This window comes from Monodon monoceros, unplaced genomic scaffold (genome assembly GCF_005190385.1).
Source record: "Monodon monoceros isolate NGI ecotype Baffin Bay Population unplaced genomic scaffold, NGI_Narwhal_1 Super_Scaffold_20, whole genome shotgun sequence".
Classification (NCBI taxonomy): domain Eukaryota; kingdom Metazoa; phylum Chordata; class Mammalia; order Artiodactyla; family Monodontidae; genus Monodon; species Monodon monoceros.
In genome coordinates, this window is record NW_021703777.1 from 11,009,106 (window position 1) to 11,022,636 (window position 13,531).

A 13,531-nucleotide genomic window follows, 5' to 3' on the forward strand; every position below is an offset into this window, starting at 1 on the left:
TCAATAGGGGACTGGGGAAATTGTTCTCATTTTCATTCCTGGGTCTTCACCATTTAATCTATCACCTCTTACCACATCGTTTATAGAAAAGAAAACACTTACTTGCTACCTCTGTCCCAAATCCTTCATTCCCAGTGGGCAACTTCTCTTTCTTGTACCTCAATTACTGCTGCTATTGAAAGATGCATCAAAATCCTTTTCCTGCAGAAATTGGGCACAATATTTGGTATTATTCACTGGTCCTATTTGGCATCATTGACTGGTATAATTTCACAATTCCATTTAATTAAAGACCACGTAGGCACATTGAAACCCTAGCAATGAGAGGGTGCCCATTGGGAAAGAATAGCAAGTACTAAATATAAACTTGTTGAATAAATGAATGAATGGATGAATGACTATTTGTGAAAAACAAATGAAATAACATATAGGAGACTGAAAATGAAATACTTTCATGATATTCTATTATTATAATCCTTTCCTGTGTTATTCTATTCTATTATTATAATCCTTTCCTGTGTTATTCACCTATGAAGAATTCTTCACCTGTGATAAAAGGATTATAATAAAAAAATGCCATAGAAGGGTTTCATTTTCAGCCTCCTATATATTACTCCATTTACTTTTCACAAATATTTTCTTATTCATTAATTACTTCATTCAACAAATTTATATTGAGTGCTTACCACATGCCAAACATTGCTCTGGGCCTGAGAAATAAAATAGTAAAGTTAGACAAAGTTCTAGCCCTCATGCTGCTTAAATTCTAGAATGCACTAAAAGAAAATAGACATATTAATTATATACAGTGAAGTTTCTAGTAATAAACAGGGTAAAGGGATTTATAATGGACAGGTGTAGCAAGAGGAGCTATTTTTAATGGAATGGTTAAGGAATACTGCATTGAGAAGGACATGTTTGATGCAAGCTGTGAAAGAAGTGAAGGAGTGAGTCTTGTAACAAGAAAGGTTAAAGCCAAGGCCCTGAGGCAGAAACCATCTGTGCCTATTCAGGGATCATCTACTATTCTAGTAGTTTTCATGTTTTTCACCAAGAATGAAAGTGAGACATAGAAATTTTATGATCTTGCTGAAGACTACACATTTTGTGGATGAGACATGTAGAGCTAGAGCTACAGCTCGCAAATATGTACCACTCACCCAGAATCGTCCTTAAAAGCTGCACGATTCAGAGAAGGCTGCTTACTGAGGATTTGTGAAGGAAACTTGGTCACTGACACAAATGGATAAATATAGACTAGGGACACACTCTCTCTCCAATGTCTCTTTAAAGGGAAGGGATTTATTTTATTCATCTTTGTATGCTCAGCCAATAGTATAATGCCTAGTACAAAGTAGTTAAAGTCATGATTACATTTAACTCTGAGATTTGGAGTTTGGGGTCCTGAGCACAAGGCTATATCACTTAATAATGATGTACCTTTGGCACATCACATTATTCTAAGCCTTTATTGCCTTCGCTTTTATAAAGGAGAGTATAAAACCTTATACTGGTGGTGTATTAATTAAATGATAAATTATATGTGAAAAGTATTCATTAAGTATTATATTAAGGATTTTATAGAACTGTATGTGTGTGTGTGTGTGTATATATATATATAATTATGTATATATATTATTTTCACAGATGGCTGTGCCTAAGAGCAAGGAACATACTCATATTGTCAATGCTGAAGTGCAGTCCCAGGACATGAGCAAGGTGAATGTATATCCTCAAAAGCCAAGATTTTAAAGCACTTGAGGATAAATGCAAGCTATGTCTTTGGGAATATTAAAGAATTCTCCTATCAAATATATAAGGTAACATCATGGTAAAGAATAACAGAGAGGATAATAAAAAAACAAAAGGATCAGAAGGTTGATAATGCTGAAATAAGCCATGAATGTATCTAAGGCTAGACAGTCCCATGTCAATTATCTTTAAAGTGGGTTATTTTAATAGATCATCTGTTACATGCTTGGGTTATCCTGGGTTGAAATATTAGAGTGAGCATGGGCACTTAGAAAGGCAATATGATTCTATTTGTCACTGTTTACACACTTCAAAGTTTCTAAGACACTAGATCGTAAATGTTCTCACCACAGAAAAAGAAATAATAATTAGGTAACATGATGGAGTTGTTAACTAAAGCTACTGTGGTAAACATATTGCAATATATCAAATCAACCTGTTATACACCTTAAATTTACACAATGTTATATGTCAATTATATCTCAATTTTGGAAAAAGAAATTATTTTTTTAAAAATGGTTACAGTGTCATATAACGATGGAAACTTATAATTTTTAACATATTGTAGAAGTCCAATAGAAAACTGTGAAACTGGGCTTCCCTGGTGATGCAGTGGTTAAGAATCCACCTGCCAATGCAGGGGCAGGGGACACGGGTTCGAGCCCTGGTCCGAGAAGATCCCACATCAAGCGGAGCGACTAAGCCCGAGCACCACAACTACTGAGCTTGCACCCTAGAGCCCTCGAGCCACAACTACTGAGCCTGCGTGCCATGTGCTGCAACTACTGAAGCCCGTGTGCCTAGAACCCATGCTCCACAACAAGAGAAGCCACCGCAATGAGAAGCCCGCGCACCACAATGAAGAGTAGCCCCCGCTCACCACTGCTAGAGAAAGCCCGCAGGCAGCATCGAAGACCCAGTGCAGCCAAAAAAAAAAAGAAAGAAAACTGTGAAACCAATTCCACAGAAAAGAGTAGTCTTACTTGGGTGGGGTCGCCTGAGGAAACCTGCCTGGCTGAAGCACTGCAGTAAGAATTAGAATAGCCTGGAATTACACCCTACTTTCAAGTTAACAAGTTAGCCTGCTACAGTTTTATGGATGCTGAGTCAGAGACAGAGGACTGTTTTCCTCATGACATAGCAGGTATTTTAAATGTAATGTATGCTATGGCTCTGCTTGTCCCCAAGTCCCATTGATATTTTATGGAACAGCCCTGGTGGATACAGGTAGTTTATGTCAATCAGGAACCCTGAGGAACTCGAACCTAGAAAATTCCAATCTTTTAATGAGGGCTGCTAGAAAACCTGCCCTACCTTTGCCCAGAGGGAGACATTATTATCCTGGACAACAAACGAATCTACCTCTGTCCCAGAAGGAGATACAGTCTCTATCTTTCAAGGCTGTTTGCTATACAAATATTCTTGAGAAGATAGCCTGGAACAAAATCTGTCAAGGCCTCTAAGAAGATATATGGAAATGTGAGAGACCCATGAAGAATTGTCTCCAACAGGTAAACTAAAAAAAAAATTATGCAAGCAGATCAAGGGTTTTGAAGGGTAGGCCTAAATAATGATCTAAAACAAGTAAAGTTTTTAAGCTGAGAGTCAGCAGAAGGGGAAGAATATTTTATTTTAGTATTATGTTAATAGGTAGATCAGTTAGAAAACATAAAATATGAAATGATGAGGGTCTGTAACTAAATAATGTCAGTGAGAATTAAAGTTCATTGGAAAATTCAATGAAAATTATGCAGTATTACTAATAGGACATAATGACTTACTGTGGGAAATGAAAAAATATATATTTTTAAATGACGTCATTTCTACATATAAAATTTAATATATGAAAAATGGGCATCTTAAGTACATTTAAAAAGAAGGATATTTTGAAAGATATTAGGGCAACTGGTTAGCTATTTGAAAAAAAAGTCATCATAGATTTGTATTTTACATTGTTCCCCAAAATAAGTTGTAGTTAATTGAAAAAAACATTGAATTTGAAGAAACAAATACATGAAATAGACATATTAGAAGAAAATATTAAGAGTATATGTTTTCTCCATAATTACATAAATAAGTAGCAAAACCAGAAAACAAATATTTATGTTATTGTGGAGAAAATCTTCCTAAATACACAAACAAATGCAGATTTCATAAAGGCAAGCATCTTATAACACTTTACCTTTATTTATAATCATGCCACTTTGAGGCTATTTTTGGCATTTTACTCTATTTGACATATATTTTCAACCATACAAACTATTATTAGTTGTGTCTTAGAGTCAAAAGTAAGTTGTATTTACTCATGTATTTACCTTTTCCAGGGCTATTCTTCCTTTCCTGAATTTTCTTACTTCTATCTATGTACCTCTTAGATTTTTGTGTAAAACAGACAACCTCAAATTATAGTGGTTGGCTTGAAACAATTGTTCTATTGGGCTCAAGTTTCTATGTATCAGCCTGATTGTGGCCTGGCTTAGCTGACAGCTAAGTTCTCTCATGCTTCTGTGGTCAGTTGCAGATCAACTAATTGCAGGATGATCTAGAATGGCCTGCCTCACATGTCAGGTAGCTGGTAAGCTCATTGGTCTAGGATTTATTTCCGTGGGGACTTCATTCCATGTGGTATTTCATCCTCCACTAGATTGGCCCACAATTTTTCACATGCTGGCTTCACAGTTCCAAAGAGTGGCTAGAGCAATTTATAGTTTTCAAGCCTCTGTTTCATGTTTGCCAATTTCCAATGGCCAAAGCAGTATATCTGTGTATTAGTTTGCTAGGGCTGCTATAACAAAGTACCACAGACTGGCTAGCTCAAAAAACAGAAATTTATTCTCTCACAGTTCTAGAGGCTGGAAGTCCAAAATCAAGATGTTGACAGGGTTTGTTCTTTCTGTAGGCTTTGACTGAAGAATCTGTTTTAGACCACTCTCCTTGGCTTGTAAATGTCTATCTTCTCCCCTTGTCTCTCCACATTGTCTTCCCTCTATATATGTCTCTGTGTCCAAATTTCCCTTTATTTAAGGAAACTAGTTATATTGGATTAGGAGCCACCTAATGACCTCACTTTAACTTGACTACCTACATAAAAATTTTATCTCAAAATAAGGTCACATTCTGAGGTACTGGTGGTTAGGACATCAACATATGAATTAGGAGGGGTTACCTAATTCAATCCATACAACCTAGCAAACAGATTCAATTGGTGATACAAGTGACCCAGATCTTAATGGGAGGATCTACAATGACAAATCGCAAGGAAGGGGGTGGAGGAAGGGGTGCTTATTTTGGCCACTTTTACAATCTACAAGCATCTAAAATCATCTTATTTTTTCCTGGAAAATACTTTCAGTATTTACTTTAGTGAAAGACTATTATTACTACTTTTCCCTCATTTTTTTGTGTGTCTGAAAATGTCTTTATTTCACTACATCTCTGAAGTTGATTTTCAGGGAGTATAGAATTCCAATTTGCCAGTTCTTTTAGCACCTTAAGATGTCATTGTGCTGTCTGGCTTCCATGGTTTCGGATTAAAAAGTGGCAATTAATTTTATCATTTGTTCCATGAAGGTAATGTGTTTTTTATCTATGATTTATTTTATAATTTGTGCTTTGGCTTTGGTTTTTTATCAATTCACTTCTGAGTAGTGCATAGATAGAATATGGGCAGATCACCATGACTTCTAGCTAGATCTCTTGTTTTGTGGGAACTGGAATATTTCTATATTTCTCTTATTGTTAGGGTATTACCAGAGAAGGAATCTCAGCTGAAAGTCTAGGTTGCCTTATCAGGGCTCCTACTACTTGGTAAGCCCTGAGATCCAATTTTTGTCTCTCCAGCTAAATTAATTTCTTGTATTCTTTGCTTAACTTTTTATCCTTTAATTAACTATGTTCTGCTTGGATTCTCAATAACTTGCCCTGGGAATATACAGTTAAGAATGAGCAAATGCCTCAAAGAGAAGTTGCAGGAAATATAGCACTGTACTTTTCTATAGTTTTCTTTTCTCCAAGATTCTGACTCTTCATGTCATGGTTGCTTTGGCAGCCTTGAACTCTCATTTTTACCTGTAAAGCCCTGAGAGACTGCCATAGGCTCTAGGATGCTGTATTCTGTTTGGCATTTATGTTTACTGTAGAGAATAAGCAAAATGCTCCAAAAGGAAATAAGAGATCTCACCTCAATGTGTTTCCTTCTCTGACGAAACTGTACCCATCAAGATCTGGCTGCCTTGATTGTTCTCTGGTGTCTGCAAACAGATTTTTAAAATATTATTTAAATATAGCTTTTACAGTTGCTGTCATTAGAACAGTGAGTCTGATATACTCTTTTTTGTCATAGTCAGAAGCAGAAGTTCCCATAACATTTAAAGGTGAACCAATGTTTGGGTGTGCACACACACATATGCGCACGGGCGTGTGCACACACAGGCATACACACGGCCCCCACATGACTTAGTTATGGACCATATGATTTCAAGAATAGACTTCTAGGCAAATTAGCTCAAGTTTAGATGGATACATAGGACACTTACGGAAACTAATTTCTAAATGTACAATGTAAAGCTGAGAATGTCATATAAAAATCAGCTATTTTTGAGACTGAATGGTCTACTTTTTAAATACTTTTTGCTCTTTCAGTGAATTTGCTTCGTTCTACTTTTTTATGAGAGCCATCTAATTTACTTGGCCAAAAGTTGGACGCAAATCCCAAGTCCACTGACCTTATAGCCCCAAGGCCTATCTCCAACTGGATGATTTGATGTTTATACCTATTTTTAAAAGAGAGCATTTGGACTTCCCTGGTGGCACAGTGGTTTAGAATTCGCCTGCTAATGCAGGGGACACGTGTTCGAGCCCTGATCCAGGAAGATCCCACGTGCCACGGAGCAACTAAGCCCGTGCACCACAACTACTGAGCCTGCACTGTAGAGCCCAGGAGCCACAACTACTGAGCCCTTGAGCTGCAACTACTGAAGCCCATGCGCCTAGAGCCCATGCTCCGCAACAAGAGAAGCTACCTCACTGCAACGAAAGAGTAGCCCCTGCTCGCCACAACTAGAGAAAGCCCACACTCAGCAGTGAAGATCCAACACAGCCAAAAATGAATAAATTAATTTTTTTTAAAAAAGAGAGATCATTCTCAGTGTTGCCAAATATAGGAAACAAGCACGCTCTCACAGTGATTTCATCAGAACCCATATACTCTTCACTGTCTCCTTATTTCTTATGGATACACTGTATGTGCTCCTGGCCATGACCAGTCCCTCCATCCCCTCCCACTTATTTGAGGAAAATACTTCAGCAATTGTCTTCTTTCCCTCCTACACGATCAATTTTCCCTCTCCATTGGATCATTTCCATTAGAATATAAACTCTGTTATGGTTTCTCCCATCTCAAGAATAAGTATGCAAATGGGGGAAAAAATTAAAACTTTATTTTTTTTACTTTTCTCTCTAGATATTGCCTTTATTTATCACATGCGTTTTGCAGCAATACTTCTTGAATGCATTGTTTATACATGTATTCTCTCATTTTTTTCTAGAATCCACCTAATCTAGGATTTCCCATTTCCAATCCCCTGAAACTGCTCTTGTCAACGTCACCAGTGAACATCTCCAATGACTAACAAATGCAGTAAATATTTAACTTGCTCAGCTGGCAGCATTTGATCCTCTTTGGAGGACTTTTTTACTTGCTTCTGGGACACTTCATTCACTGGTTTCACTCCTACCATTATCCTAGACTTTCTTTTTTAGTCTTTTTTTGCTGGCTCTTCCTCAACTTTCTAACCTAGAAATATCAGGGAAGACCAGAGCTCAGTCATTGGAATACTTTTCCTTTTTTTACCCCCCTGCCTTCTCCATTTGTGTTTCCGAGTATCCTAGCTTCCAAATCTGTATTCTGAGATTTCCAGCTTCTACCTCTCCATTAATTCCCAGACTCACATATCCACTGCCGACGAACCTTTCCACTTAAGTGTCCAATAAGCATGTCAAATGTAACATGTCCAAAAGTCTGCTTTTTATTCTCCCCTCAAAACTCCAATGTGATGATATTTGGAGATGGGGACTTTAGGAGGTAATTACATTTAGACGAGACCATGAGGACCCCCATGATGGAATTAGTGCTTCTATAAAAAGAGAAAGAGACACCAGAGCTCTCTCTCTCTCTCCAATCTCATGCACCAGAGAAAGGCCATGTGAACAGAGAGTAAAGTGGCCAGCTACAAGTCAAGAAAAGGGCTTTCACCAGAACCTGACCATGCTGACACTCTGATCTCAAACTTCCAGCCTCCAGAACTGTGAGAAAATAAGTTATCTGTTGTTTAAGACACCCAGCCAATGGTATTTTGTCCTGGAGGCTGGAAGTTGGGTTCTAGAGAGACCTTCTTCCTGGCTTGCAGAAAGCTGCCTCCTTCTCACTGTGCACTACATGGACTTTGCTCAGTGTGTGCAGGTGAAGAGAAAGAGAGAGAGATTGCTTCTTATAAGGTCACCAATCCTATCAGATTATTACCCTATCCTTATAATTTCATTTAACCTTAATTACCTCCTAAAAGCCCTTTCTCCAAATATAGTCACAAGGAGGGTTAGAGCTTAGAATTTGGGGGTAGACACAATTCAGTCTACAGCAATTATATAATGTATGTATAAATAAATCTTACGTTATTTTGATTTCTCTTTACTAGAATGTAAGCTCCATGATGTCCTAGATGTTTGTCTGTTTCATTCACTGCTGTATTCCCATTGCTAAAAATTCCCATTAAGTGTGGAACTTAATTAGAGTTCAAACATATATGCAACTGTAAACTGATAATAAATTTCCAGAGGACAGTTTGGCAACATACATCCAAAGCATAAAATGACCACATTCTCTTTTTGGTAATTTCAGTGTTGGGAATTGATAATAATGAAATAAGCATTTGCTTATATTCAGCATTTTTTATAAGAACAAAGATTGAAAACAACCTAATAGCCACATCTAGTGAACTAGCTCAAAAAATTATGACATTATATGGTAAAATATTATACATCAACTAAAAATATCAAGCTAAAGAATAATGTCACAAAACATGTTTGAAATATACTTTAGGTAAAAAAATTATTAAAAGAATAAAAATACCTACTTACTAATATGTATATAAAATGATAGAGAAAAATGCTCAAATCTGTAGAGTGGTTTCTCAAGTTTACTATTATTACCAAAATTTATTTTGAAGCAAGAGCCTTTTAACATTTTCTAAAATTTTTACAAAAACATGTTAACTCTGCAATCATAAAGTATATTAAATAATTTAAGAATCAAAATATAAATCAGTAGAAGGAAGTGTAAATGATCATTTTTAACTTTACACTGGAAAAGATGTCTACACTAAAATGAAAAAGTAAGAGATCTGGGGTGGGGGCGGGTAAGTTTAAAAAAATGACCTTTATAAATAAGAAAAATCTAAGAACATTGTCACAGAAAACAAAGCTTGGACTCAGATAAACTACTATCCTTGTTCTGAGTTTATTTTTAAAAGTTAGTAAATGCTCTCTATTTGAAAGAAGATTGCTCTCTGTTTGAATACTGCTGCATTCAAAAGCTATTATACAAAATACAGGCAAAAACATAAAAAAGCAAACTAAAGAAGGATTATACTTTAAGGATGACAAAGTTTATACAAAATTCAAAGGTATAGATGTTATAGTTTGGACAGTTAGAAACAGACTGCCAACATTCTAGGTCATCCTGACACAAACTCTTCCTAGAATCAGTTTATACAGATGTTTCATTCTATTTCTCATTTTGTGTGAGGTGAACACCAAATCAGCTGAAAAATTCCATGACAACATACAAGAAGACCTGACTAGGGCTTCCCTGGTGGCTCAGTGGTTAAGAATCAGTCTGCCAATGCAGGCGACACGGGTTTGAGCCCTGGTCCGGGAAGATGCCGCGGAGCAACTAAGCCCGTGCACCACAACTACTGAGACTGTGCTCTAGAGCCCGCGAGCCACAACTGCTGAAGCCCACGTGCCTAGAGCCCGTGCTCTGCAACAAGAGAAGCCACCCAATGAGAAGCCCACGCACCGCAATGAAGAGTAGCCCCCGCTCGCCACAACTAGAGAAAAGCCGGCGAGCAGCAACAAAGGCCCAATGCAGCCAAATAACTTAATTAATTAATTAATTTTAAAAAAAGAAAGTAACCTTGTCAAAAACTTTTTTAAAAAAAAAAAGAAGACCTGACTAAATGAAATGGATGTCACGCCCTTGGAGGAAAAGGTTCAATACTGTAAAGATGCCAATTCTTTCCAAATTAATATATAAATTCAATGAGAATTCACCCCAAATCTCTTTTTGATTTGATTTTTTGTGGTGTGGTTGTTTCGTAACTTGACATACTGATTCTAAATTTCATCTCAGAAATTAAACGTGTGAAATAGCCAAGAAAATAATGAGGAAAAAAAGAAGAAGAATGGAGAGGGACATGCACCATAAAACTTTATTAATGAAAAGTATGGTACTGATGGAGACACAGGCAAATAGATCAATGGAAAGCATAGAGAATAAGTGTATATGAGAATTTACTGTGTAATAAAGGTGGCATTTCAAATCAATGAGGAAAGCTTTGATTGATTATTCATGAAATGACGACCCGTTTGAAAACAAAGGAAAAGTATGTTTTCTGTATTATATTACACACAGAAATAAATTTGTGAGGTTATATATGGAAATAAACTGTGAAGTACTAAGATACAGTAGAATATTTTTCTAATTTTAAGATGTGAGAAAGCATATTTAAACATTTTATAAAGTCCAAGGAAAAGTAAATGTATAAATAGGATAAAGTAACATTTTAAAATGTTTATGTTGTGTAAGACTCCATAAACAAACTAAATACACTAAGAATTTTTTAGGTGAACTATTTATTTACTTATTTATTTTTGGCTGTGTTAGGTCTTTGCTGCTGCACGCGGGGTTTCTCTAGTTGTGGCGAGCGGGGGCTACTCTTCGTTCCCGTGCGCGGGCTTCTCATTGCGGTGGCTTCTCTTGTTGCAGAGCACGGGCTCTAGGCACACGGGCTTCAGTAGTTGCAGTACACGGGCTCAGCAGTTGTGGCTCCCGGGCTCTAGAGCGCAGGCTCAGTAGTTGTGGTGCACGGGCTTAGTTGCTCCATGGCATGTGGGATCTTCCCGGACCAGGGCTTGAACCCATGTCCCCTATATTGGCAGGCGGATTCTTAACCACTGCACCAGTGAAGTCCCTAGGTGAACTATTTTAAAGCAACTTTTAGCAGTTAACTAATACAGTAGTACTAACTGCATTTGTACCATAGTTTTGTTTTGGTTTGTTTTGTTTTTGCGGTATGCGGGCCTCTCACTGTTGTGTCCTCTCCCGTTGTGGAGCACAGGCTCCGGACGCGCAGGCCCAGCAGCCACGGCCCACAGGCCCAGCCGCTCCGCGGCATGTGGGATCCTCCCGGACTGGGGCACGAACCCGTGTCCCCTGCATCGGCGGGCGGACTCTCAACCACTGCACCACCAGGGAAGCCCTGTACCATAGTTTTGTAGAGCTACTTACTAGAACGTATAAAGAATTTTGAACAGCCTTTATATTGAACGCTGTGGTGCCACCTCCTTAGGAAAGAACTTACACTCCAGCTGTTGGTGAAGTGTTGCCACAGACAGCCCTCTTTGGGATAAAGTGTGTTGAAGAAGCCTTCTTGCCTAATGTCTCACCCTCCTCTTGGGCACCTTGTATCCAATAAGTTAGTCAGTGCTTTGCCACAAACACCTGGAAACTCACCCCCACTCAGGACAACTCGGAAGGGCCATCTCAGTTTGACAGTTGACAAGAAGTTGTCTGAGACCATTTTGAGAAAGTGTCACAAACCAACTTTTCCCTTTAATCTAGCTCCCTGCCCTGCCCCACAGGGATATTTCCTGGACAGTACTCTGTCTCGAAGTCAACTTTCTGGGGAAACTAATCTGCAACTTGCTTTGATTTATTAATTCCAAATAGAAAATAAATTGTTCAGCTACAGGAAGAAAATATATGGGTTTCTTGAGGGATCTTACTCTAAGGAAAAGCTTGAAAACACCTAAATATTCTAACAGGTTGTATACTATATACTATATATATATATATACACACACCTACATGTATGTATGTACATACATGTGCATGTGTCATCGTACCAGTATCTATTATATCTATTACACAGCATTTAAAATTTGCTTGCAAATAATTTGTGATAACAGGAAATTTTTGTTACAATGTTACTTGGAAAAAGTAAGTAATAAAATCATTTATGTAGGGTGATTCCTATTATGTAAATACATGCATAGGCCTAAAGATAAAAATAAATATACAATCATTTTTTTCCTTCTATATTTCTAAATTTTCCATATTTTCAGAAATATCATATAATTGGGATAATTTCTATTTTTTATAAATCTTTAAATGTTGACCAAGAAAGATAATTATAATTACCTCTAATTGTTAAAGAAAGAATTTAAAACTCAGTATGAATTTGAAACTCATTAAAACAAAATCATGCCCCAGTTCACATAACTAGTATCAGCAGCAAACTTTGGAATCAAACTAAGTCATTGACTTTAAATCCAATACTCATCAACTTCAGCATGACTGAATCTTCAATACTATGTAATAATCATGATATATCCTTAAGAAGTTGTAATATATATGCATATAAACTTGGGATTTTTATAGTCAGCATTAACATGGCCTGAGTTGTATGAAATTCTGTTATTAAGATTTAAAAGTTAACAAAAATACTACATAGATTTAAAGATCTCTCTTAAATGTATGGTCCTTTACCAGCAGAATATTATTGTCTTAACATGTTTAATCTAGAATACCTTGTGCAGTAGAAGAGCATACAGCAGGTTCTGAAAAATTATTTAAAAGTAAATTCTATGACTGAGAAACAATATTTTAACTTTTTATTTTGAAATAATTTTAGACGTTAAGTGTTGCAACGGTTGTAAAGCGATTTCTCATATTCCTTTCTCTCAGCTCCCCCTACGTTCATGTCACATAACCGTAGTAAAATTATCAAAATTAGAAATTAACATCGGCACAATGCTATTAACTAAACTACAATAATCTTTATCTACGGGTGATACATTCCAAGACCCTCAGCGGATGCCTGCAACCAGATAGTACTGAACCCTATATACACTGTGTTTTTTCCTAGCCATACATACCTGTGATGAAGTAATTTATAAATTAGGCACAGTAAGAGATTAACAACAATAACTCAGAATAAAATAAAAGAATTATAACAATATATTGTAATAAAATTTATGTGAATGTGATCTCTCTCTCTCTCAAAATATCTTATTATACAATTTTAATGCCTTTTCCATTCTGAACTAAGCACTTATCATGAACTGTGACCATAGTTTTTGCAGTTTGAGGTACAATAGTAAAGCTAGAATAAATTTCTTTTTCCTTCTTCACAATTTCACCAACAGAAGATTCATTCTTACCGTAGATCTCAGGAACCTCAGCATACGATTTTTTTCTTTCCTTATTAAGTAGTAAACATTCACCTTTTCACTTAAACGAAGCACTTAATGGCTTCTCTTTGGCATATCCAAATTGCCAGCATCACTACTTTTGCACTTTGGGACCTTTTTTTTTCTTTTTTTGGTACGCGGGCCTCTCACTGTCGCGGACCTCTCCCGTTGCGGAGCACAGGCTCCGGACGCGCAGGCTCAGCGGCCATGGCTCACGGGCCCAGCCGCTCCGCGGCATGGGGGATCTTCC